The sequence below is a fragment of the Dipodomys merriami genome, unplaced genomic scaffold (genome assembly GCF_024711535.1).
Source record: "Dipodomys merriami isolate MVZ:Mamm:240054 unplaced genomic scaffold, mDipMer1.0.p SCAF_12, whole genome shotgun sequence".
In the NCBI taxonomy this organism is placed as follows: domain Eukaryota; kingdom Metazoa; phylum Chordata; class Mammalia; order Rodentia; family Heteromyidae; genus Dipodomys; species Dipodomys merriami.
In genome coordinates, this window is record NW_027202493.1 from 7,204,654 (window position 1) to 7,232,214 (window position 27,561).

Genomic DNA, 27,561 nt, shown 5'->3' on the forward strand with positions numbered 1-27,561 from the left:
TGGTTATTGATTGAGGAAGGGGCGATTTGACATTTAAACTGAACATTGTCCTTCAATGGATTCTTTGCTGCAGAAAGTTTTCAGGCTTCTCAAAGAAGGATGCTACTGTGTAAGCCAAGGTGATGGTGTTTCAGGACATGCATATACATGCACACACATGAACAGGTACTTGATGCCCACACATATGCACATATGCACTTGTACACACATAAACATACACAGAGAAGTAGAAATGAGAGGCACAGAATTTGGTTCCTAATGATTCACTGCAATCCTGCCTTTAGAGAACCAGCCAAATCCATGTCTTCCTGTGTTGGGTTGAAATAATTCCTTCCTTTCATTCTCATTTTCAATAACTTTATTGAGGCATGCTCTATTTCATAAAACATATAATTAAATCAAAGACTTTTAGTAAACTTCAAGGGTTATCCAATCATCAACATAAAACAGTGTACACTGCTTCTATTGCTTTGTTATTCTGGTTTGCAGTTGATGTCTCACTTCCAGTCCCAGTAACTACTAATCTCCTGTCTGTCTCTACAGATTTGTTACTATGGAAGATCTATACAGATAGAATATTATAGAAAGAGGATAGCTTGTTGCCACCCAGTCATCTCCCAGAGGATCTAAATAGAAGTTGGAAATGTCATTACCACTAGAATTTGTGACTCAGATTACTAGAAAGAAGTATGCAGAGAGAGAGCTATAGAGATCTTCAGAGGTGCCATTTCCTCTTCAAATTTTGACCCATAAAACTATTTTGCAAAACAGAAATAACCATAAAAAGCAGTATGAAAGTCATAAACTCATCTGGACTAGGAATCCTTAATGGTCCTACCAGAAAAAACAGAATGCTTTCTTTATACACAGGGCTCAGGTGAACTCATGCAAGGACATTGTCTAAGGAGTGAAGCTGGCTTAGCTTAAATACTACATTGGGCTGATTTTGATGAACTTTAAAATCAAGACTTGAAATGGTTAAACGGACATGGATTTCTTAACTGCATGCAAGGAAAACTACCTCATTTAAAGGAGTAAAAAACTCAGATCCTAAGAATATACAGTCTACAATAGCTGACTTCCAATAGGAGATTATCAGATGTTCCAACAAGCAAAAAAATATCACCTAACTGAAAAACTAATCAATAGAAACTGACTCAGGGATGACAGATTATAAATTTAGCAGACACAGATGTTACAATAGCTATTGTAAGTATGCTCTGAAGAGTGGAACATACAAATAAGATTAAAATAGAGAGAAAGGGGACCAAAAAAAGGGCTTAAATTAAACTTCCTTATTTGAAGGGCACAATATTTGAAGTGAAAAAATACATTGGATGTTTTAGTTAGTAACATACTACATATGTTTAACAAAATGCAGACAAGTACAGAAAAGAAACATCCAAGAAGATTAACAAACTATAAAGAATAAACAGCAATAGTATCATCAATAAGAATTAAGCTGTCAAAATTTTTGATATTTAAACAATTTGTTTTTTCCCTTCCCCTCCCCAAATTATACTAACATCAAATACAGTAAAAACAGGGGTTATACTGTGGGGGAGGGACATACAAAACAACATCTTGTAAATATGTTAGAAACAATAGCAAGAAAGAAAAAAATTGAGCCCTTATCTTGGGGTTCATTTCGCCTAACATCAACTTATCTGACATTTTCTGCTTGTCTCAGACATATACTAGTTATTGCAAATAAAAACCATAGGACCTGTTTCTTTGGGCCTGGCTTACTTCACTTAATATAATTTTTTCCAAGTCTTTCCATTTCCTAACTAATGAGGCAATGCCATTTTTTTCTGATGGAGGCATAGAATTCCATTATGTATATACATTTTCTTGATCCATTCATCTACTGAGGGGCATCTGGGTTGGTTCCATATCTTAGCTATAGTAAATAATGCTGCAATAAACATAGTTGTGCTGGTAGCTTTAGTGTGGTCTTGTATGTGATCATTTGGGTAAATGCCCAAAAGTGGGATTGCTGGGTCATAGGGGAGCTCTATGTGGAGTCTTTTGTGGAATCTCCATATTAAATAGAGATACTGGTTGACCCATTGCAACAATGAGATATACAAGATGTTATGTTGAAAAAGGAACTTTAAACTTTGGCGTGGTGGGGGGAGATAGGAAGGGATGGGAAGAGGAAACAAAGGAAGAGGCAACAATGCTTGATAAGAAGTGTACTCATTACCTTGCTCATGTAATTGTAACCCTTCTGTATAGTATTTTCACAATAAAAATAATCATTATAATTTGAAAAAAGAAAAAGAAAACCCAAAAAAATTTTGATAAATGACAAACTCTAAACAGTACATAAGGACAAAGCAGAATTAATAAGAATGATGCCAACTTTCACAAGAAACTATGGAAGCTAAAAATGATACAGCAGTCTATGAATCTTATTTATAGGAAAGAAACAAGAAGCAACACGTCCATGATCACTGCAGCTATCTTCAAATATGAAAGTGAAATAAACTTTGAGGGAAACCCAAGCTGAAGAACATGGTTACTGGGGGATTTGCTTTACATGAAACACTTCAGGGAACATAACCAAGGAAATTCTGCTAAAAGAAGTTAGCCACAATGTCTAAAAATAATCCACCAGTTAAGGCAAACATAATCAACAATATAGTGAGCTTATAATATGTAGGGAAAAAAGCATTGAAGCTACAGCCCAAAATACAGGAAAGGGAGGACAATGTTCTAAGGTTCTTACATATATGTGAGGTGCTACATTATTTGCAGGTAGGCTGTGTTGGGGAGAAAACTCTAAGTTAGACATTGTTGTCGGGCCTAACAATTAACTCATGAAGTCTAAACACCTGTTAATGGCTCCATATTTATTTCTGTTACAGTGTCCTTCAAATGTCATCATCGGCTTTGGAGGACACTTGGAGACAATCATTGACACCATATTGGAGATTTGTTTTTAAATAAGTTTTTTTTTTTTTTTTTTGTCCGTCGTGGGGCTTGAACTCTGGGCCTGGGCGCTGTCCCTCAGCTCTTCAGCTCAAGGCGAGCGCTCTACCACTTGAGCTACAGCGCCACTTCCTTAAATAAGTTTTTTATTGTGAAAATACTGTACAGAATGGCTACAATCACGTGAGCAAAGTAATGTGTACTATCAAGCATGGTTGCCTCATCCTTTTTTTCTCATCCCCCCCCCACCTAAATTGTAAAGTTTGTTTTTCAACATAGTGTCTTGTATATTTCATTGCTGCAATGGGTCCACCTGTATCCCTATTTAAACAATTTGTTTTTTCCCTTCTGCTCCCCAAATTATAACATTAAATACAGTGAAAATGTAGTGAAAATACTGTAGGGGAGGGACATACAAATCAACAACAACAAAAAAAACCACACATGGTACCTGTAAATACATTTGAAGCAATAGCAAGAAAGAAAAACTAATCGTGTCTTTATCTTGGGGTTCATTTCACTTAACATCATCTTATTTGGATTTTTCTGCTGGTCTCAGATATATACTTGTTATTGCAAATAAGGGAAACCATGGGACCTATGTTTCTTTGGGGCTGGCTTACTTCACTTAATATAATTTTTTCCAGGTCTTTTCATTTGCTAACAAATGGGGCAATGTCATTCTTTCTGATGGAGGCATGAATTCCATTGTGTATATATACCATACATCTAATGAGGAACATCTGGGTTGGTTCCATATCTTAGCTATGGTAAATAATGCTGCAATAAACATAGTTGTGCTTGTAGCTTTAGTATGGTCTTGTTTGTCATCATTCAGGTAAATGCCCAAAAGTGGGATTGCTGAGTCATAGGGGAGCTCTACGTGGAGTCTTTTGAGGAACCTCCATACTGCTTTCCAAAGTGGTTGAACAAGTTTGCACTCCCACTAACAATGCAGTAAAGTTCCCTTCTGTCCGCATCCCCTCCAGCTTATGTTGCTATTAGATTTCTTGATTATAGCCATTCTAACTGGGGTAAGGTGGAATCTCAATGTTATCTTGATTTGCATTTCTTTTATGGCTAGAGAGGTTGAGCATTTCTTCATGTGTCTATTGGCCATTCTTCTTTCCTCTGCAGAGCTTTAAGTCTTTAGCCCACTTATTTTTTGGACAGTTGTTTCTGTGAGGAATTGTTGTTGGAGGATTTAAGTTTTTGAGTTCAACGTATATTTTAGATATGAGACCCTTGTCAGTTGTATGGCTAGTGAAGATCTTCTCCTAATTCGTGAACTTTCTATTGATCTTGCTAACTATGTCCTTTGCCATGCAGAAGCTCTGCAACTTCATACAATCTCATTTGCCAACATTTCTTTGATTTTTTGTGTTTCTGGGTCTCTATTAAGAAAATTCCAGCATGTGCCAAGGAGATATAGGGTTTCTCCTGTTCCTTCTAGTAATGTTTTAAGGGTGTGTGCTTTGACTCCAAGGTCTTTGATCCATTTGATGTTGATTCTGGTGCAGGGTGATATATAAGGATCTTGCTTTAGTTTTCTACAAGTGCTTAACCAATTTTTCCAGCACCATTTACTGAAGAGGCTGTCTTTCTTCCATTCTAATTTTTTAGCTTTCTTATCGAAGATTAGGTGGCTATAGGTCTGTGGGTTCATTTCTGGGTTTTCAGTTCTATTCCATTGGTCCTGAGGTCTGTTCTTGTGCCAGTACCAAGCTGTTTTGATTACTATGGCTTTGTAGTAGAGTTTGAAATTTGGTATTGATATTCCCTCCAGCACTATTCTTTCTGTTGAGGATCGTTTTTGCTATTCGGGGTCTTTTATTGTTCCATATGAATTTTTGGATTGCCTCTTCTATTTCCTTGAAGAATGAGGTTGGAATAATGACAGGTATCACATTGAATTTGTAGATAGTCTTAGGAAGTATTGCCATTTTGATGATGTTGATCCTTCCAATCCAGGAGCATGGGAGATATTTCCACCCTCTAAGTTATGCTTTGATTTCCTTTTTCAGGTTTTTAAAGTTTTCATCATAGAGGTCCTTCACTTCTTTGGTTAATTCCTAGGTATTTTATTTTTTGTGGGATTATTATGATTGGAGTTGCTTTCTTGATTTCAGCCATGCTCTTCTCATTGTTGGCATACAGAAAAGCCATTGATTTTTGAGGGTTAATTTTATACCCTGCTACTTTTCCAGTTTCGAATCAGCTTGAGTAATTTGGGAGTGGTGGCTGTGGGATTCTTTAAATACAAGATCATGTCATCTGCAAAGAGGGAGAATTTTACTTCTTCTTTCCCTATTTGGATCTACTTTATGTTTTCATCTTGTCTTATTGCTGTAGTTAGGCATTCTTATACTAATTTGAAGAGAAGTGGAGAAAGTGGACATCCTTGTCTCATTCTTGAGTTCTGAGGAAATGGATTTAGTTTTTACCATTAAGTATAATACTGGCTGTGGATTTGTCATATACAGCTTTTATTGTATTGAGGAATGTTCCATGGATTCCTAATTTTTCCAGAGCCTTCATCATAAAGGGGTGTTGGATCTTGTCAAATGCTTTTTCTGTATCTATTGACATAACCATGTGGTTCTTATCCTTGCTCTTGTTGATGTGATGATTTATATTAGTTGATTTGCATTTATTGACCTAGTTTTGCATCCCTGAAATGAATCCTGTTTGATTGTGGTTTATAATTTTTTGGATGAATTGTTGAAGTAGATTTGGCCAAAATTTTGTTGAAAAGTTTTGCATACATGTTCATCAAATAAATGGGTTTATAGTTCTCTTTATTTGATTAGTCCCTGACTGGTTTTGGGATGAGGGTTATGATGGCTTCCTAGAAAGAGTTCGGTAGTGAACTTTCTCTTTCAATTTCATTGAAGAGTTGAACGAGTATTGCTGTGAGTTCTTCTTTGAAGGCATTGTAGGAATCTGCTGTAAATCCATCTGGTCCTGGGGCTTTTCTTAGATGGGAGGTCTCTTATTGCTGTTTCTATTTCAATGCTTGATATGGACCTGTTAAGTTGGTTTAACTCATCTTGGTTTAGTTTCGGTATGTCGATATTTGCTAGGAAAAGGTCCTTTTCTTACACATTCTGAGTCTAGAAGGCAGACAGATAGGAGCTACTTTGATGTTGAACTTAGGTTTTAAATGGTGGCTTTAGGGTGGCAAGGGCAATTGAATGATGGATTCCTTGGTGTCAGTTTGAATGCCATTGATAATGGCATTGGAGCCATACTTGGTAGAGTATGGAAGTCCTAGGAGTTCAGTGGACTTACTAAGTGGTCACCTCAGCACTGATCAAGGAATAATGTTGGCCCTCTTGGATCTATAGTATTCAAAAAATTTGTGTAGGTCACCCAGCTTTAGCTTCTAGAGCATATCTTGTTCCTAGGGAAAACATGACAGCACCAAGATGATCTAGAGTCCAGTTAAGGATCTAGACAGTGAGCTTTATTTCTTAGTGACACTAACTCAGGACAGTGGAAGAACAATTGGAAATAAAAATTACTGATAAAATTTGCAAAATGGCAGGATCTAGATTATACTGCTCAAAAATAATCAACACTACAATCTGATATAACCCACAAAAGTGTGCAAGAGGGGGCAAGGCACAATATCACATGCTTATAATCTCATCTATTTCAGAGGCAGAGGTCAGAGGATTATAGTATAAGGCTTTGCAGGCAAAAAGTTAGCAGTCTTTAATCTTAAAAAAATATTTTTATTGTAAAGATAGTGTACAGAGGAGTTACAATTACATGAGTAAGGCAATGAGTACATTTCCTATCCAGCATTGTTACCTCTTCCTTTGTTTTTCCCTTACCATATCTTCCCTCCCCATCTCCCCAACTCCTCCCTCCTTCTCAGAAGTTGTAAAGTTTGTTTTCAACATAGTGTCTTGTGTATCCCAATACCACCAAAAATGAAAAGTGTGCAGTAGTTTGCCAATGAAATATATAATTTTATCTCAACATTTGTTAAAGAAAGCACATAAGATTATTCTTGTACACAAAGTAGGTCTTAACCTATAAAATTTTGTTGTTTCCATAAGTACAACTAAAAAGTAACTGAACGTACAGGTTTTTAATTATTTTGAACTTGCTATATCTTGGGACTTTCTGATTTATTCTTTCTTACTTTTCTTTTCTCTTTCTTTCTCTCTCTTTTTCTTTCCTTCTTTCTTTCTTCCTTCCTTCCTTGCTTCCTTCCTTCCTTCCTTGCTTCCTTCCTTCCTTCCTTCCTTCCTTCCTTCCTTCCTTGCTTCCTTCCTTCCTTCCTTCCTATGCCCTCATGGCCTTGTTACTGTCTCTGAGCTTCTTTTCCACAAGACTAATGCTCTATCACCACAACTCCACTTCCAAGTTTAAGGTGGTTAATTGGAGATAAAAATCTGAAGAGAAAGTGGGGCAAAAATGAGTGGAGGGTAACAAGTTTGACAACAAATGTACTCACTACCTTATTTATGTAACTGTAACCCCTCTGTACATCATCTTGACAATAAAATTAAAATAATTTTTATGAAAACAGTTTCATAGACTTGCCTACTCAAGATAGCTTCAAACTATTATCCTCATATCTCAGTGTGTTGAGTAGCTAAGATTACAGTTGGGAACCACTGAGCCTAGTAGGTTATTTCTATTTTTGTACATTATTTATTGTAAAAATGCAGCACAGAGGGGTTACAATTGCATGAGCAAGGTAATGAGTACATTTCCTATTGAGCATTGTTGCCTCCTCCTTTGTTTTCCCCCTACCATCCCTTCCCTCCCACCTCCACAACTACCCCCCACACCCTGCCGAAGTTGTAAAGTTCATTTTCAAAATAGTGTTTTGTACATCTCATTGTTACAATGGGTCAACCTGTATCCTTATTTACGCATTTTGTTTTTTTCCCTTCCCCTCCCCAAATTAGAGGACTATATATACAAGATGCAGGGCACCGACATCAAATAGAGTGAAAATAGGGGTTAGTCCATGGGAGAGGAACATACAAAACAACAAAAAGAATCACATGGTACATTATAAATACATTAGAAACAATAGCAAGAAAGAGATAAAGATATTTGTGTCTCTATCTTGGTGTTCATTTTGCTTAACACCATCTTATATGGTCATATGCACATAGTTTTTGGCCTTTTCTGCTTGTCCTACACATGTAGTAGTTATTGCAAATAAGGGAAGAAACCATGAGACCTATGTTTCTTTGGGCTTGGCTTAATTTGCTTAATATAACTTTTTCCATCTTTCCATTTCCTAACAAATGGGGCAATGTCATTCTTTCTGATGGAGGCATAGAATTCCATTGTGGATCTATACCATGTTTTCTTGGTCCATTCATCTACTGACGGGCATCTGGGTTGGTTCCACATCTTAGCTATGGTAAATAATGCTGCAATAACATAGTCATGTTGGTACCCTTAGTATGATCTTGTTTGTGATCATTTGGGTAAATGCCCAAAACTGAGATTGCTGGGTCATAGGGGAGCTGTATGTGGAGCCTTTTGAGGAACCTCCATACTACTTTCCAAAGTAGTTGAACAAGTTTACGCTCCCACCAACAATGCAGTAGGGTTCCCTTCTGTCCACATCCCCTCCAGCATCTGTTGTTATTAGAGTTCTTGATTATAGCCATTCTAACTGGGGTGAGGTGGAATCTCAATATTGTTTTGATTTGCATGTCTTTTATGGCTAGAGGTTGAGTATTTCTTCATGTATCTATTGGCCATTCTTCCAGTTAATTATTTCTGTGATAAAACCTCATGATCCTTGCCTTATTTATACTTATCATATAGTTATGATGACAAGTATGCACCAGTCCACCCAGCTTTTTATTATTTAAAATGAGGTCACAAGAACTCTTTGCTGGGATGAGCCTGAAAGTATATGATCTACATCTCCTCTGTAAATGAATGCAGCAGTGATACTAGACACTATGTAACTGGGATTATAGGAAGGACCACCATAACATGTGCATACACTTTCTTAAGTCAGATTTACTAGAACTGTATTGGGAATCTTATTGGACTTCAAAAGCCTCTCAAGGTAGGAAAGTCAAGGTAATAACTCACCACCAGGCTTGTCTTACTGCTGTTGTCTGAATGGAACCCCAGATTCATGTGTCAGACTCTCGATCACAGCATAGTGATGTTGAGTATGGGGTATTCTGGGAATTGTTTACATAGTAAGGGCTCTAACTCCAACAATGAGTCAAAATAACTATTTTTAAAAGACTTCCAAAAGTCAAAATAACTATTTTTAAAAGACTTCCAAAAGTAGACTTATACTCTTATTTTTCTCTGTCTTCTCTAATGTCAGAACACAAGAAGGCCCATACCAGATGCTAGAGATTTGATATTGAACTCCCAGCCTCCAGAATGCTAAAAGAATACATTTCGATTGTTTATAAGCTCCTCAATCTGTAATAGTACCTAATCATGGCACAAAACGGACTAAGACATCAGAATTGCCTTTAGTTATAAGCCAATTCCTTTCTTCTCGAGATCCCAAAATATCCTACAGCCTTCCATCTGCCTTCTCCTTGAAGAAGCAGTGTTGAAATTCTAGTACTGGAAAGGCTGCCTCCAGAAAGTTCATCTTTGAACCTACATTACACCTACCTTGTTGTCTACAAGTGCATGCATATGTTTAAAAAGATACCTTCAAGTAGCTGTACAAAGTAGTTCCCATTCAACAAAGCAGTTTATGAATGCAATGTGTCTTGAATAATGTCACATTCTCACCCATACATTTCAGTCACAGTCTTGATTATAGCATGCACATTTCCAGCATGTCTGGTTTTTATGGAAATATTAAAATAAGAACAGTGAAATCATTTGCTAATTATGGAAAGAGAAAGCAGGAAAAATAATCATTTGCTTTCAAAAAAATGTATAATCTGTTGGATTGAAAAAATACATTGGGTTATGGATGTAATTCAGTGGAAGAGCCCTGGGTTGGACAGCCCATGCCATGCACACATACAAAGAGACACAAATAATGATACCACATTATATATGTATAATATATTATATACCACATTTTATATAACATATTAAATATTATTATATATTATATAAAATGTGATATCATATATGTGTGGTATTATATATACAATGTGATATCATATATATATATAATATGTGTACATTTATGTGTGTATACACACGTACCCACACTCATGTATACATTTTTACATATATATTTTAGAATTACATTTATAAAATGTTGCAAAAGTTAAATATGGTGACAGAAAGCCTACCAGTGATTTCCAGAGTCTTGGGGGAAGAGATTGTGTAACAAGCACACCTAGGAAACTTTGAAAAGTCATGGAAATATTCTACACTTTGACCCTAATGATGAAACCTCAGAAACACTTGTCAAACTTATGATATCATGGTCATAACTTTCATCATTTTTATAGTATTTAAATTATAATAAAAAAACAAAATTTTGTGAAAGTATCCAGATTCTTCTATATTCTAGGCCTTGTATTAGCTTCTGCAATGAACAGAGCACAGCCCATCCTTTCATATTCTTGGAAAAAATAGATGTTAAATTTCATTCCACATAATGTGATATGACTGATGTGTGTGCTAGTTTCAAGAGAGTCTGACTTTGGGACTCAGGTAAAGTTATCAGACAAAGGATCCAGAATGGCAATGCACACATTCCTAAGTCATAAGCATATTGCATTCACATTTCCTACTAACTCATATGAAGGCAAAGAATACTGCATGGCAGAATTTTGATGATTTTCTAAATAAGACCCTTAAATTCAACTTCTTTGGGAAACATAGTTCTTCTGTGTATTTACTCTTATATTTGTGTTTACAATTCATTTTGTGAAGTAGAATAGATACAAGAATCTGCACAAATCTGAATCATAATACATAGTGAAGTTTTACTTTTATATATACAATGTCTCTTCCCCCAGCTCACATGCAATATATTAAACATATACTATATATGCATATTTATAATATATATTACATATTTAATAAAACAAGTTTCCAGAAGTGGAATTATTCTCTTGTTTTTCTGTCTTCTGCCATGAACACAAGAATGAGACCTGCACAAGATGTGAGAACTTTGATATATGATAGATTTTTCCTTGATATAAAAATTTAGAATGTACTCAGGCTCTTTTTTATCTTTGGCTTCTGTTTGAGTGGTAATTTCTAGAAGGTGATGCTGTCATTGTATGAAAAAGCTGTATAGGTAGATCAAATTGTCATTGTCATAGGTAGGAGCTGTGCAGGATGATCAGTTTTGAATCTGTCAGCGTCATTAAGAGGATAGTTAATTTGGGTAACATTTGTAAGCACTCCCATGGTGAAGCATGTCTTTCTGAGAGGTAAATATCAATACTCTGCCCTTGGGAAAGCCATTGGATTTTCAAAATCGTGTCATTGAAGAGGAAAGCTATCATTTTAAATGAGAGCACATGGAAGCCTAAATACGATCAGTTATGTAATGGTAAGTCTCTTCTGTGCTTTTATATATATAAAAAAAAACTTTTGCAAATTGACTTTAAAAGGCACCTTGCTCAATAGCAATAATCTATCGTTGTACAGTTGAAATAATAACTCATGCTAATGAAATTGTTAATTAAGATCCATCCTCAATTTTAATTAGACATATAAGTATTGTAATTAACAAGTTTAGGGATCTAGATTGAAGCTGAAGTTCATTTCTTAGTAGAAGATGAATATGGCTCAAGTGAAGAGTGACTGTTTCCACCTTGAATTAGACTGTGAATCTGGTCTCTACTCTTTTCCTATCTTCAAGTGTTAGAGTAAAAGTACCTCTGAAGTTAAAGTGGGATTTCTTTCTTGGAAACTGGGGACTATATTCTATATGTATATGTCCTGGAAAATGTTATGCTGAAATATTAATCCCCAAGCTGACGTTGTTAAGTGGACAACCCTTTGGGGGAATAATTAGAACCTGAGGCTGGAGTGCCTGGAATGGGATTAGTGCCCTGCCCTTTTGAAGAGGCCCAGGAGAACTTATTTGCCTACCCACCACATGAGAGAAGATAAACCAAGAAGGTATGAACTGAAGATCACAAAGCAGGTTTTCACAAGATGCCTAAGTGACTGGATCAATCTTGATGTTGTGTTTCCCAGCTTACAAAACTCTGAAAATTAAATTCGCTATCAATAAGTACATAGTTGGGTTCTTTTACTCTATATTTTTTAATTTTTATTTTTTTATTGCAAAGGTGATGTACTGAGGGGTTACAAATATATAAGTAAGGTAATGAGTACATTTCTTGTCAGTGTGACCCCATCCCTGATTTTCTCCCATTTCCCTGCTCTTCTGACTCCCTCCCACCTCAAGCTGAAAAGTTGATTTTCAACATAGTGTCTTGTGAATATTTCTGTTTCATTGATTCACCCTTTGTCTCATGATTCTGTTGTTCCCCTTCCCTTCCCTGAATCAGATAAATGTATATACGAGACACAGGGTACCAGAATCAAACAGGGACAAGGGTTAAGCAAAAGGGGCTGGGGGAGGGATGAAAGAAAAATTAAATAACTTCAAAACACCAAAACCTCTTGTTTCTGTATCTTGAAGTTCATTTTGATTAGCATTTTTTTTAATCAGTTGTAGGGCTTGACTCTGAGCATAGGCACTGTACCTGAGCTCTTCAACTCAAGGCTAGCTCTCTACCACTTGAGCCACAGTGCCACTTCCAGTTTTCTGGTGGTTAATTGGAGATAAGAGTCTTACTGACTTTCCTGCTGGGGCTGGCTTCAAACAGCAGTCCTCAAATCTCAGCTTCCTGAATAATTAGGATTACAGGCATGAGTCATCGGCCCTCAGCGATTAGCATCATTTTTAAGTCCATTGTTTCTGATAGTATGATATTTTATTACAAAATCCTAAACAGACCAACATGGAGGCAATATAGGGCTTGAAGCCAGTTCACAAATTTTTTGAATTGCAACTACAATTCCCTTACCAGTTCTGAACTTTGTTACCTCCAGAAGTTTTTAAACAGTGCTCTTCTGTTCCTAGGTTTTACCAGGAACTATTTCCCTCATTCCCATCCTAAATCTCAAACTCCAGTTGAATGAGGATGTCTGAAGGAGTGAGGGCATATGATCTTGGAATGGTTGATGCAGATGAATTTAGAAATACCCTTTAGCTTTGGTCTCTTTCCATTCTCACACTGTTAAGCAGAGGAAGGTTGCAAGTCTCAATTCTTCTCAATCTTCCTCTATTCTGGAGCATCAATGATTCGGTTGTTGGCATACCATACCTCTGAAGCAGTATTTTAAGTGCAAGGTTTTCTCTGTGTGCAAGGTTTAATAACTGCACATCCGTTTCTGCATTAACGGGGTCTTTCTGAACTCCCTGGCCGTTTCTCTTCCCTTATCCCACTCTGGATGAAGTTTCTCCCATTCTGCTTCCATGCCATCCATGGCTTGTCTGGAGGCCTGGCTACTTTACATCCAGATGGCAAGTCAATGACATTGAGGAGGTCACTACGGCCACAAGAAGAGCTGACCATGACCGACTGTGCTTAAGCTGTGCTCAGCTTAAAAAGAGTTGTGGATACTGTGCCCTAGTCTGATCAGTAGCTGAGGAAACTAAATAGACAATGTCTATCTCCAGAATCTCAGCAGTTCCTTTTAACTCCATTAGGACATACAGGTGACCTCCTCACTGGGCTTTGAGCAGGTCTTAATGTCCATAGTGCCACCCTTCTTGCTTTACTATGGAGAAAATGACAGTGCCACCATTCAATTCCTAAGATACTGCCTCTGCTGTAACACCACGGTTCTGCCCATCCCATTGAACCTTCACCTCAGGAGACGGTACTGGAGACAGAGGTGCTGGTTTCACGTTTGTAAAATGAGAGGGCATGGTTTGCTTTTCAGTGCCCCATGGAGGGACACAACAGATCTCTTAAATATCATTTTCATGAGATACATCCTCATTGGCCATTGGAGCATCTGCCCTGAAAGAGATTGTCTAGACTTCCCTGGGAGTGGAATAATCTGAAAGAAATCATTATATGTAAGCATTCTGGATTTATAGGGAAATTACAAATAGGGTCCTAATTTAAGAGCTTCACCCAGTTCCAGTTTATCTTTTCAGTTCTATGAAATAGCACTGATATCCAAACTCCAGATTCTTGAAATTTTCCAGTTGTCCAGTCATGGCACTTTATTTTACTGCTCTAGCATGCAACTCAAGCAGTTTTCTAAATCAGTCCTGTTCACATCAAATAAGAGAACGTTTCTAGAATTCACCTTGTCCAACCATTCCTTCAGTTGCTTCCAGTCTGATGCAGGCTGCCTGCTTCTCTGTGTAGTCATCACACCCCTTTAGAACATACATTTTACTCTGGATTAGACCAAACAAGATGAAGGCTTTTTAAAAATGTCCTTCATTCACTTTCACCAAAGCTAAAATGGACCCAAGTTAATCTTCCTTTTTCCTTTCTTTTCATTATTTCTTTAGAGTGAAAATATTTAGGTCAAATTTATCTGAACCTAAAAGCAACAGGATTTTCTTGAAAATCAATGGATACATCCACAGCATCAAAACTAAAACACATACATTCTCTGTGTATGTGTGTGTGTGTGTGTGTGTGTGTGTGTGTGTGTCTCTCTGTCTCTCTCTGTCTCTGTCTCTCTGTCTCTCTGTCTCTCTGTCTCTCTGTCTCTCTGTCTCTCTGTCTCTCTGTCTCTCTGTCTCTCTGTCTCTCTGTCTCTCTCTCTCTCTCTCTCTCTCTCACACACACACACACACACACACACACACACACACACACAGATGCAAACTCCTGGTATGTTAAAATTTTGTCTATTTTGTTCCCAAGAGCATGACTCATACCACAAAGTCCTAATTGCAAAAGTTATTTAGGCTTAAAGGAGTAACATTGTGTCCCAAAGTCTGTGAACCAGGAACCATGACAGATTTGGTCAGGACAACAATTCTTGTCAAACCAATCTGAGCAAGCATACCACAAAGGGATTGTCTCTTTAAGGTTTATGTAAACAACAGCAGTTAGTTTTAGTTTTAGTTGTTGTTTTAACCCTCTGAACCTGAAGTTTACCTCCTCCCTAGCCAATGTCAGTTCACAGTCATTTAGTTTATTGATGCATGTAAAAAGAAGGAAGGCAATTATTTTTGAGAATAGACCAAACCTGTATTCATTGGAAGGGGAGGAAATTATGATGATGAGAATTTAGTGTATTTTAATTCATCTATTCACTGAAGGAAAAAAAGGTCGAGAGTCAGGAGAAAATTAAATTATAGGCTTTTTCGAGCATTCACTGTGTAAAGAATGACTAGTGTTACATTGTTACATGAACAAACACCCACTTAAAGCCAGCACCAACACCTAGAATTTAATAATGAGTCACCTTGGTTTGGTTTGGATTGGACATTATTTCCCAGGTAATCTTCATAATCTCAGATCCCATTATCAGTGTGGATTGTAGTGGACCTTAACAAAATTCTGTGGTAGAGTGGGCATGTTTATTAAATGTGAGGCTATACATTCTATATGGCCTAAATGATGATAATGATGGTAAATAAATTATAAATATATAAATATTACTTGGGAAAAAGTAAACACATGTTTTGATTATGCATGAAATAGGCCAAAGAAGCCATAAGCTATTAACATAGAACCATAGTTATGTGTTTCCTATTTTAAAATGTAACAAAGAATACTCTTCCATTCAAATGTAAATGATGGTGAAGAGGAGCTTTGATTTTATAATATTGATTTAATCCAACATGCTAACTAATGAGAATTATGGTCATAGCTATGACTGTCTCAGGACAACCTAGATATTTTAATTCTTTTTATAAAAAGACTTTTTCTTCCTAAAGGAATAGCAAAAGGCCCAAGTCTGACCTCTTACTCCTTGTAGTATCTTTTCTCATTTCCTCTTGTACTGCAAGAAGCTCTTGTCTTCTTCCTGTGTAATCAGGCCTCCACTTCTGTCATATTTTCCATCTTCCATGTCCACCTCTTTGGTTATTCTGATTTTCCTTTCTCTGGGGCCACAATCCTCATTTGTCATCTCCAATACTAGAAATATTATTGAAGAAAGAAAAATACAGAAAAAATTTCCAAAGCATTGTTCTCACTACAGAAATATCTGGGCATACATTTATCATCATAAACCTAACATAGCAGCCATACTTAACTATTTCTTTGATCTTGCACTTTGACCATCAATTTCAATGACTGGGCTTCCATTAAGTTTTAGTTTGTGACTCATGTTTGTTCTCTTTTCCAAAGTGGCTGATCAGCTCAATTTTCAAACCGATGGTAGTGGTAGGCTGCTGCTGCTGCTTTATCTAAGAGCCATCTTGCTATGTGAATCGATGTTTTCTAATCTTTATTTTCACTTAAAAGGTAAGAGAGGAGCCCCATTCAATATATGCATAGGACCACAGAGTATAATCTCAGAGCCATTGTGAGACATTATTGCTAATCAATCAGGAAGGCAGTTTGTAGCCTGGATGTTAACTTGCATAATGCTTGAGTAGGATTTACTTGGCCAGATTGTCATAAGCTTAATGTAATGCTATCTATAGAAAAGGGAGAACAAATCTCACAAAATATTGGGACAATTTAAAGCATGATATGACAGAATTAGTCTATGTCTCTAATAGAATTATTTTCCATTGCTCTTCAAGGTTTATAAAATTTCTACATACAAATGAGAATTGAGAATGTTAGCACAGATCTCAGAAATTCTCAGCCTTAAAGTGTTGCCTGTGAACTTCAATAAATGACATTTATCTGCTGGTGTGGTAGACTCTAGAACGAAGTTGAAACACATTTATATTCCTAAGTACATAGAGTTCATGTCCATAAAGAAAAGGTCATCATCTCTGACCATGCTTTCAGCTCCTGGAATCAATAGAACAGTGGCTCTCTGAATGAACTGCGCACCACATTTGGGAATACAGCCACAACAGAATACTCTGGGCCATTGATTCTTTGCTTTCAAAATAGCTTAATTATTATATTAATTTAGCTTAATTATATTAATTATTATATTAATTAGGACAGTTAAACAATATCTTTGAAGCTTCTTTCAATAATAGTATTTTCTTATCTAACTTTACAGATTCAAAAATGGTTGTTGTTTGTATTTGGCTTGTTTCTTTACAAGTGTAGGGATTAAACCTAGACCTTGTACATACTGAGCAAGTGGTGAACAACTAAGCCACATCCCAGACCCACAGTTCATTTTTTGAAGTAGGAAAATAGGCAGCTTTCAGACAACAGCAGATATCCACATGGGTATAAGACAAGTATTCAAGACAATGGTATATCATTCACCTACATCGAAGACATTTATTCCATCTTTGTTCTTCCTTTATGGACAAAAATGCTATTATTCCTTTGGCTACTGGGTACTATTTAATAAATAAATAAATATATATATATGTATATATATATTGGAAAGTAAATGGAATATAAGATTATGTGAACATAAATTACAGTTAGTCTAATAAGACCATTTGTTACCAATTCTGAGTCAACATAGTGATTTAACAAATCTACTGAAAAATAGTACTAACTAAAAGAAAGAAAAGTTTAAGTTCAGAAGATCTCATAAAGGTACAAATTAATAAATATGTACCTTTCATAATATTTTTATCTTTGTACCATATTTGTCTCAGAATCAGCTAGGAAATGCTTCTATGTTTTGCTTGCACCTCTTAGGTAGAGCAAGTGTCCTGTTGTATTATTTGTCTTTCTTAAAGGACTGGAAAACAGAGCTGCTTTTCTAGGAACTAGGCTTCTGTAAACTATGTGATGAAAATTTCAGTAATATATTTATATTTAAATAGATAATGTTTCACAAGTCCCCTTTCCCAACATATCCCCATTTATCACTCTTGACCTCATTCCTGTGGTATAAACAGGATTTGTTTAATCATACCATGGAGGAGAGAAATTACAGATCCATGTGGATATTGAGGGAAGAAATGATCTTACAATGGAGGGTCATAAAGCAAAGCCAGCATAAGAAACAACAATGCCTCCAGGTGGTTGGAATCCTATCTACTCAGAATGAGTTCTGAGAATCATAGTTTGAAGTCAGGAAAGTCCATGATACTCTTACCTCCAATAAATTACTCAGAAAAAGATGAAAGTGGCACCGTGGCTCAAGTGTAGCATGGTAGCCTTGAGGTCAGAGAGGCTCAGGAATAATGTCCAGGCCCTGAGTTCAAGCTCCAGGACCAGAAGAAAGAAAGGAAGGAAAGGAGGAAGGAAAGGAGGAAGGAAGGAAGGAAGGAAGGAAGGAAGGAAGGAAGGAAGGAAGGAAGGAAGGAAGGAAGGAAGGAAGGAAGGAAGGAAGGAAGGAAGGGGAAGAAAGAAAGAGCAATACCGAAGATTGCCAAGATTTACTACCTTCCAAATACATTAGTGTTAAAACTTCCCTCTCTGTTGATAAGTTTATAAGGAATGAAAAGGGAAAGTCACATTTGACCACTTTTAAGGGAATTGATTTCCCCCATCTGAGACATATCCATATGGCTTTCTCCTTGTTACCTTTTCTACCTCTGAGGAAAGCAGCACAACAGATCCATTCCTGAGGACTGGCCTGGGCTGAGTCATTCAAGTGCCAAAGTAAAGCAAAGACTGAGAATTAATTTTCTTACACTTAGTTACTGCAGAAGATTTCGTTATAATGTATAAAGTAATGAAAAAATAATGCTACAATTACAAAAATTTAATAAATATATAGTATACGTGTATGCGATCATTCAAAAAATTTGAACTTCTTTATTTGGGGAAGTTCATAGGAATTTTAAAAAGTATGCTTCCTTTAAAAAATCACTTTTCATTCCTAAATGAGAACTTATTTCTGATTTATTGGAGAAAAGATAATCATGATGAACTATTTTTTTCACATCATCAACATGTCAAGAATTCAGCGTTTGGAAACAAGAAGACTAATGAATGCACAAGAGTTTACAAGATTGTTCTGTGTTCTCTGTGATAAAGTATACTATTCCTACAGGTCCAAACGCTCAAAAGAAGGAATTTAACAGTTATTAGTTATATGACAATTGAAAGATAGTAAGTAGAATCTAGTTCAACTATGTCCTTATTCTATATATACATTTTATTTTAGTTTAGAATAGCTTTAAGTCCACAGAAAAGATAAAATGATGGTATAATGTTTTCCAAGTACACTCACGTGTGCGCACACACACACACACACACACACACACACACACACATATATCTCAGACTAAAATTTGACATCTTATATAAGTGGTTCAGTAGAAACCAGAGAGACTTTTTCCTTCACCCCCAGTGGGTTCACCAAAATGACCAACAAATGGCAGTTCAATAGGAGAAAAGGATGCACACATTTATTGATGTGCACAGGAGATTACAATTGGGCTGTGACTGCAGAATGGAGTCAGGCACAAAGTATGAAATTCCCTGATGGGCCAGATGATTGAGGTGTAAGTAACTTTCTCAGCTAGAAAGGATTTCAAACATAGATAAGGAGGAGTTTGGGGTGCCCAGGAGAGTGTTAAGGGCATGATATGTTAGAATTATGAGGAGGAATGCAGGGCAGAAAAAAGGTTGCTCTGTTATCTAGTCTTTCAGATAACAGCTATCTGTGGTCATCTCTGTCTGCAGTCAGGGTGCCAGATCTCCACTTTCTTCTTCTGAGAAAGTATCTTTCCAAAGCAAGAAAGAGGAAATCTGGCCGACATGCCAGGGCATGCTTGTTACCTAAGTTTCTTTTATAAAAGTACATTTCTTTGGGTTCTAAGATATGTATTCAAATTTTTTTTTCTTTCTTGCGATTGTTTCTAACACATTTATGAGATTATTTCTTTGTTGCTTTGTATGTCCCTCCCCCACAGTATAACCCCTGCTTTCACTGTATTTAATGTCGGTATAATTTGTGGAGGGGAAGGGGACAAACAAATCATTTAAATAGGGATACAGGTGGACCCATTGCAACAATGAGATGTACAAGTCGTTATGTCAAAAACGAACTTTACAACTTTGGTGGGGGGGTAGGGGGGGAGGATGGGAAGGGATGGGAAGGGGAAACAAAGGAGGAGGCTACAATGCTTGATAAGAAATGTACTCAGTATCTTGCCCATGCAATTGTAACCCCTCTGTATAGTATTTTCACAATAAAAAAAAGAAAAGAAAAAAGAAAAAAAGTACATTTCTTCAAAGTTAATGTCTGCCATTTTCCCCAAGTCATCCAGAAACTGGCCAAAGGAATATGTTTTGGAGTGGCATATTTTAAGGCCTACAGATCTTTTATTACAAATAATAATCTGATAGTGATTCATTTTTACTGATTTATTAGTGTGTATATATGTGCACATTGTGTGTGTGTGTGTGTGTGTGTGTGTGTGTGTGTGTGTGTGTGTGTGTGTGTGTGTGTGTGTGTGTTTTACTGGAGTTTGAACTCAAGGCCTCACACTTGCAATGTAATAACTCTACCACTTAAGTCACCCTTCATCTGTTTTGCTTTTGGTTTTCCTAATCATCTCATACTTTTATCCAGGCTCCCTCAGAGTGTTATTTTTCCCACCTCTATTTCTCAAGTAACTAAATTATAAGCATGCAACCCGATGCCTCAACCTTCAACTTTATTATTTACTTATATTTTCTTACTGGAGGTTTGTCTAACCTCCTTTTCCATTCTAGCATGTTCTAATATATCACATTAAATGTGCTTCTTGTCTCTCCTTCGGCTCCCATGGGCTGTGACATTGCTCACTTTTCACCATCCTGTTGATTGTGAGAAATATCCATTAGTTATTTTGTAGTATGTTTCTTGATTAGGGTGGTACTTAAGTGTTTTCTGATGATTATCTTGTGGTTGTGCATTTTAGGGAAGGAAAGCAATGATGGGATTCAGAATTTGTTCTCACAAAGGATGTCTCTTTAGCATAAGAATTATATTGCACTATAGTTTTGAAAAATGCAGAGATAGGTCGATCCCTAAGGAGTCACAGCCTTGTAAGAGAGATTTACACAGACAAAGGACATCTCCATTTGGGAGAGTGTCTCCCACTCTGCATTTGGAAGAGAAGGGTGGCTAAGTCATCAAGGGCATCTATCACTGGAGAAGGTGCTGGCTTAAACATGCATGATTTCTATGCTTCTTTTAGGGTTACTAAGACTCTTTCATACCTTTCTTTACTTCAGAAAAAGATAGTTGTTATACCAAAGTATAAAGTAACTCTTTGACTTCTAGATATTTGCTCATTTCTCTGTGTATCCCTCATGTATACAGAATGTGCATTTTTTTTGTTTCACTCCTACTAACCTGTTTTTGTTGTTACAGGAAGTCTCTACTAAGTACTTGAGAAGGGTAGAGAAGAACATTATTTTTCTTTCCCTTAGGTTTACAAGGTAAAATCTTCTTCTCTTCTATCTCATCCAAAGTAGCTACTGCTAAAGGTCACATGTCCCAATTTCCTTAACTTTGTTCATACCTAGAAGTGCTTGCCAGCTTTCTCTGTTGTACATTTCCTTTTTCATAACAGTATAACATTCTGCACTGTACATTGTCGGAGAAAGTCACAAAGTGTAGCCTACATTTATGGGATGAATGTTCTACTTCTTGAGGAGAAGGAATCCATATAAATTATTTTAAATTTTTCTGTAAATTTGCTTCCTATTCCTCACTCACTCATTCATTTATGCTAGTATAAAACTGTAAACAATTATATTTTGTAACTGAAGTAATGTGCTCTTCTTGAATGTAAAGCCAACAAGCAAAGTCAAAACCAAAAAAGAATGGAAAGTGGTTTATTAATTAGAGCACAAGATTACCTGCAAAGAAATAAAGAAACAAAGGAAGCATGAATATTGGATTGCAGAAATCACACACACACACACACACACACACACACACACACACACACACACACACACACACACACACACACACACACACCTATTTTTCCAGACAAAGAGGAGATGGTGAATTTGGAGTATCCTACAAAGCAAATCTGACCAGTCACTACAAACATCAAACAAAAAAGTAATAGTAAGAAGCAGAAAATTAATAAGTAGCATATAAGCTATAATGGAACAAGAAGGGAGACTTGTGTCTCTATGATACTGACATGAGCTTCAGGTTTAAGTAAGACAGGGAGCGAAAAGTATACATCATTAAGCAGTCTTGGCAAACAGCAGTTGGATGAATTACTATCTTAGGTATGGTTCTGTGAGCTACCAGGGAAGACTTGTTGAGTGTGAGAGCAATTCACTTCCACCATGAGAGGACTGCTTCTGTTCTAAGAACCTCAGTTTCCATCGATTGTTGTTCAGACATTATTGACCAGGATGATAGGGTTGATATTTATTGTGATGACCCTGAAAGTCAGAGAATAACGTAGCTGCTCTTAATGTAGAGTGCTTACCCTTGAAAGGGAAGCAGATTTGGCTTTAAATGAGCACTTCTTACATAATTAACCTGTCAGCAACACAAGATTAGAGAGAAACCTAAACCAAAGTTTTAGCACTAAGAGAGACAGAGAAAAATGAAAAGCAAAGATGCCAAATATTTGTCCTGTTTTTTTTGTTATCCAATTTACATCTACATGAACAATGAAAAGTCAGTTGTTTTTTAGCAAAAGCAGTCTCTAAGTCCTCCTTATAATTCAGGGAAGTACAAGTAAAGCTGGATACCTGAGCATGCTCAGTTCAAGGCCGTAAATCACATGTTCAAAAAGCAAAGACAGCAGCACATTTTTGAGCATGCTCAGGGGAGGGCTGTAAATCAGTCTCAAGAAAGTCTAAAGAAAGAAATCCACAGACACAAATCCTTGAGGCAGAGAATTTAGAATTCTACTAAGCAAAGTTTACTCTAGCTCACCAAAAAAGAATGAATCAGAATGTCTCTGTGTCCTTGGCTGCTTTCTAGCACATTTCTCCAAAGTGTCTTAGCTGAAACCCAAAGGGGAATAAAACAAAACAAAAACATAAAAACACTTTGAAAGTATGCTAGCACTCATTCAAAGGGGCAGCAGTTTTCTCCTCTCTGTGAAAAGACTTTACTTATACACAGTTCAAGTGTTCACTGTACTTAGCCGCTGATACTAGATCCTCTTTCAGGACTTGTATCCTCTCCCAATGCTTTCTTAGTCTTTTTTACCTAGTGCCAATACAAGATATCCCAGGCTTCATCCAGTAGCTTCCCTGCCATTTTTCTAACTCAAGACATTTCTGTGTATTAGAGAATATGGTCTGTGGTTTCATATATAGTATAGACTAATATATTATAGACTACCTAAGTGAGGTTTCAAGATGTTAAGGGATTTATTCAATGTCCAAAGATGTCTAGTAGCAAGGCTCATACTCAAAGTAATTTGATGCTGTGTCTGTGACCTTGCTATTCATCCTTGTCTTTCTTTCCTGTAACATTCCAGGGCATGAAAAACTCATGGACATATAGATGAGAAACTCTGCACTTTTGTTCCTAGAGTCTAGCTATTCAAAGTGTCCTCTAGTTGCATGCATTTATATTTATGCAGGACTTTGAAGCCTTGCCACAAAAAAAGATGAAAGAGAAAAACAGAGCTATCTTAATAACAGCAATGGAAACAAGGAAGGGCCATTTCTTTTCTTTTTTTTTTAAATTTTATTTTATTTTATTTTATTTGAGAACATACTGTACAGAGGGGCTACAATTACATGGGCAGGATAATGCATACATTTCTTACCAAGCATTGCAGCCTCCTCCTTTGTTTACCCTTCACCTCCCTTCCCAGCCACCCCCCTCCCCCCACCCTATTATACCCCCCTCCCCCCCCACACCGACATTGTAAAGCTGGTTTTGACATGACATTTTGTACTTCTCATTGTTGCAACAGGTCCACCTGAATCCTTAAACGACTTGTTTGTCCCCATCTCCTCCACATGTTATACTGACATCAAATATATTGAAAGCGGGGGTACACTGTGGGGGAGGGACATACATAGCAACAAAGAAATAATCTTATAAATGCGTTAGAAACACATGCTTTAAAGAAACGAAAACAAAATACATATTTAAGGGTTCATTTTCCTAACATCACATTATCTGACCTTTTCCGCTTGACTCATACCTATACTAGATATTGCAAATAAGGGAAACCATGGGACCTATGCTTCTTTGGGCCTGGCTTACTTCACTCAATATAATTTTTTCCAAACCTTTCCATTTCCTAACAAATGGGGAAATGTCATTCTTTCTGGTGGAGGCATAGAATTCCATTGTGTATATATACCACATTTTCTTGATCCATTCATCTACTGAGGGGCATCTGGGTTGGTTCCATATCTTAGCTATGGTAAATAATACTGCAATAAACATAGTTGTGCTGATAGCTTTAGTGTGGTCTTGTTTGTAAACATTTGGGTAAATGCCCAAAAGTGGGATTGCTGGATCATAGGGGAGATCTATGTGAAGTCTTTTGAGGAACCTCCATACTGCTTTCCAAAGTGGTTGAACAAGTTTACATTCCCACCAACAATGAAGTAAGGTTCCTTTCTGTCCACATCCCCTCCAGCATCTGTTGTTGTTAGAGTTCTTGATTTTTGCTGTTCTAACTGGAGTGAGGTGATATCTCAATGTTGTTTTGATTTGCATTTCTTTTATGGCTAGGGATGTTGAACATTTGTTCATGTGTCTATTGTCCATCCTTCTTTCTTCTTCAGAGAGGCTTCTCTTTAAGTCTTTCGCCCACTTATTTATTGGGCAGTTGTTTCTTTGAGGATTTGTTGTTGGGTGGTTTAATTTTTTGAGTTCCAAGTATATTTTAGATATGAGACCCTTGTCCGTTGTATGGCTAGTAAAGATCTTCTCCCAATTGGTGGGCTTTCTATTGATCTTGCTAGCTATGTCATTTGGAAGGGCCATTTCTTAAACCAAGGTAAGGTTAAAAAAAAAATCAGTTGAGTCCTTTTATGCTCAGAAAAATCTACCTTTTTTGCTGTTGTTGTTTTTTAACATGGTGTATCACCTCAATGTTCTTTCTCAGTTTGTCATATTTTGTTTAGATGTTTAACTTTAAAGCTACAGATCTGATAATGGATATTGAATGCACATTGATAAAGGGAAACAGAAGATACTTTTTTATTGTTAGTCATGGGGCTTGAACTCAGGACACTGTGCCTGAGCACTTTGGACACAAGCCTGGTGCTCTACCACTTTTAGCTACAGCTTCACTTCTGGTTTTCTGGACATAAATTGGAGATAAGAGTTTCATGTACTTCCTGCCTGGGCTGGCTTCAAACCTTAATCCTGAGATCTTAGCCTCCTGAGTAGCTAGTAATACAGACAAGAGCCACAAGCACCTACCAAGAAAAGACTTGTAAATAAGATTTGTGAACTACTGTAGTATATAATAAGTAATAAAGCATATTGTTCCTTTTAATGGCAATGTGTCTTTGAGGTGTGAATGACTTATCAAAATATTAGTATATAAAATATTATAAATTAAAATTTCTCTATTTTCAGAAGTCAAGCATAGCTCACATATCATATTATCATGAAAATGATTGAGCCAAAGTTTATATTTGGTGAGTCAGCAGCTCATTCCAAGCTTAGTGTCTTGAGTTCAGTTCTTCTTTATCTACATGTGCCATGTGCTAGGTATATTTGGTGCATTTCATAAATAGCTATTGAGTAGTTCTTATTAGGGTTGTTATTTATTATAGAAACTGTTCCATTTATTATGGATAGTACAAAGATGAAGTCACTTTATTGTTAATAAAACATTATCTGAATGTATATTTTACTGTTAACAACAGCTCCAAGACCAACATAACATGCACAATAAACTTTAAGCCAATAATTTTTCAACAAATTTCTAATCAGTATGGTATTGATTTTTCTGGTAATTGTTTAAGTATTTACATTGTAATTGTTCAATAATAAAAATAATGTTAGAAACATAATTATTTTTACATTTCTGCATTTTCTGTAAATACCTTTCTATTTTTGAAAATAAGTTGTGAGGGACCGGAGGAAGATGGCAGAGGAGAAGCTGGAGGTCAAACAAGCTCTTGCATAGAAAGCAGTTTTAGTGTTCCAGTGAACAGTCCTAGGCTAGAGAATCACACCAAATGTGCCATCACAGAGAGTTTGGCGCAAGAGGGAAAACAGATTTGAGCACTTGCTGGTAGCCACAGCTGTGGTGGCAGAGACAGCAGCAGTGGCCATGGCTGCCATACCAACAGAGAGAGTCCAGGACAAATGCACCAGACATGCGAGCAGATTCTATCACCATTAACAAGAACTGACAAGGAGCAGAAATCTTCATCCTGCAGATCTCCGACCAGGGATGGCCCAGGAACCAAGAGTTTGGCAAGAGTAGAACCCTGACATCCTCACTCCTTCTCACAGAGGAGCAATGGAAGGCCAACCCTCCTTGACCACCAGAGATCTCCATCTTTGATACTGGCAGAGGCCTGGCTGAGCAGCTAGCTCCAACTCAGGCCTTGGAAGAAAACAAACAGAGCCATTTAGCAAGACACTGGAAGCTGACCTGACCTGCCAGACCAAGCTCCACCCAGGGGAAGTCACTTCACCCAGACAGGGAAAACTCCACCCTGGGAGGAGTGACTTTCTTCACTGGGTAAACAGAGCCAGAGACTGCCACTCCCCACTGCAGCCTAGAAAAACAATTGAAACTAAGTAAACATAAACCCTGAGAATGGCTCCGGCCTGGATAGCCCCACAGGGAAAAGCTATTGATTGCTGATAAGCCTCAACCTTACCCAGAACCTAGCCTCATCACTTCAACTCCAAGCTAAAGGAAACAGCCATCTCCGTCTTTTGTGATACCCACTGAACTAGCCTGGGAGAAGGATCACAAAATCCTGGGTAACATAGAGTATTTTACTGCCTGCTCAAACTGACTTAAGAAACCAATCAAGCAACAGGAAATCCAAACACCACAAGCAGACTCCACCAAGAGAATGGTAAGGGACAAAGGGGAGGTCCAAGATCTACCCCTCCCCCCAAAAAAATCAAAGAACTTTTTCTGTTTTTAAAATTTTATTTTTTAACATTGTTTTCTATTATATTTTTTCTTCTCATAATTTTTATTTTAGGTTTAGGCATGTGTGTGTGTGTGTGTGTGTGTGTGTGTGTGTGTGTGTGTGTGTGTGTGTACTTTTTAAAAAATCTCTTTTGGCCTATTGGGATTTTTTCTTTTGTTTTCTTTTTCCTTTTCTTTTTTTCCCTTTCTTTTTTACGTGACTTAATTGCTGTTCTGTTCATCCCCAGATATATACCCATCATCGATTATTAGACCTTATCCCCCATTGTGTACATACTTAATCCAGAAATTTATTATTCAATTCACAACCTCTTAGGTGTAATTTCTTTAATGGTAGTATTATCTCTTTATACATATATAATTTTCAAGTATTCAAATTTTAAGATTTTTTATTTTTTATTTTTTTATGTTTCCTTTTTATCTCACCTTTCCTCTCATCCTATCTTTTTCTTCTCTCAATATCATTTTTTAAACTTATATAATTTTTAAATTTTTCTTTTTTAAATTTAAATTTGTTTTTCCATTTTTCTTTTTCCTTTTGTCTCTCTCCTATCATTCTGTCCAGT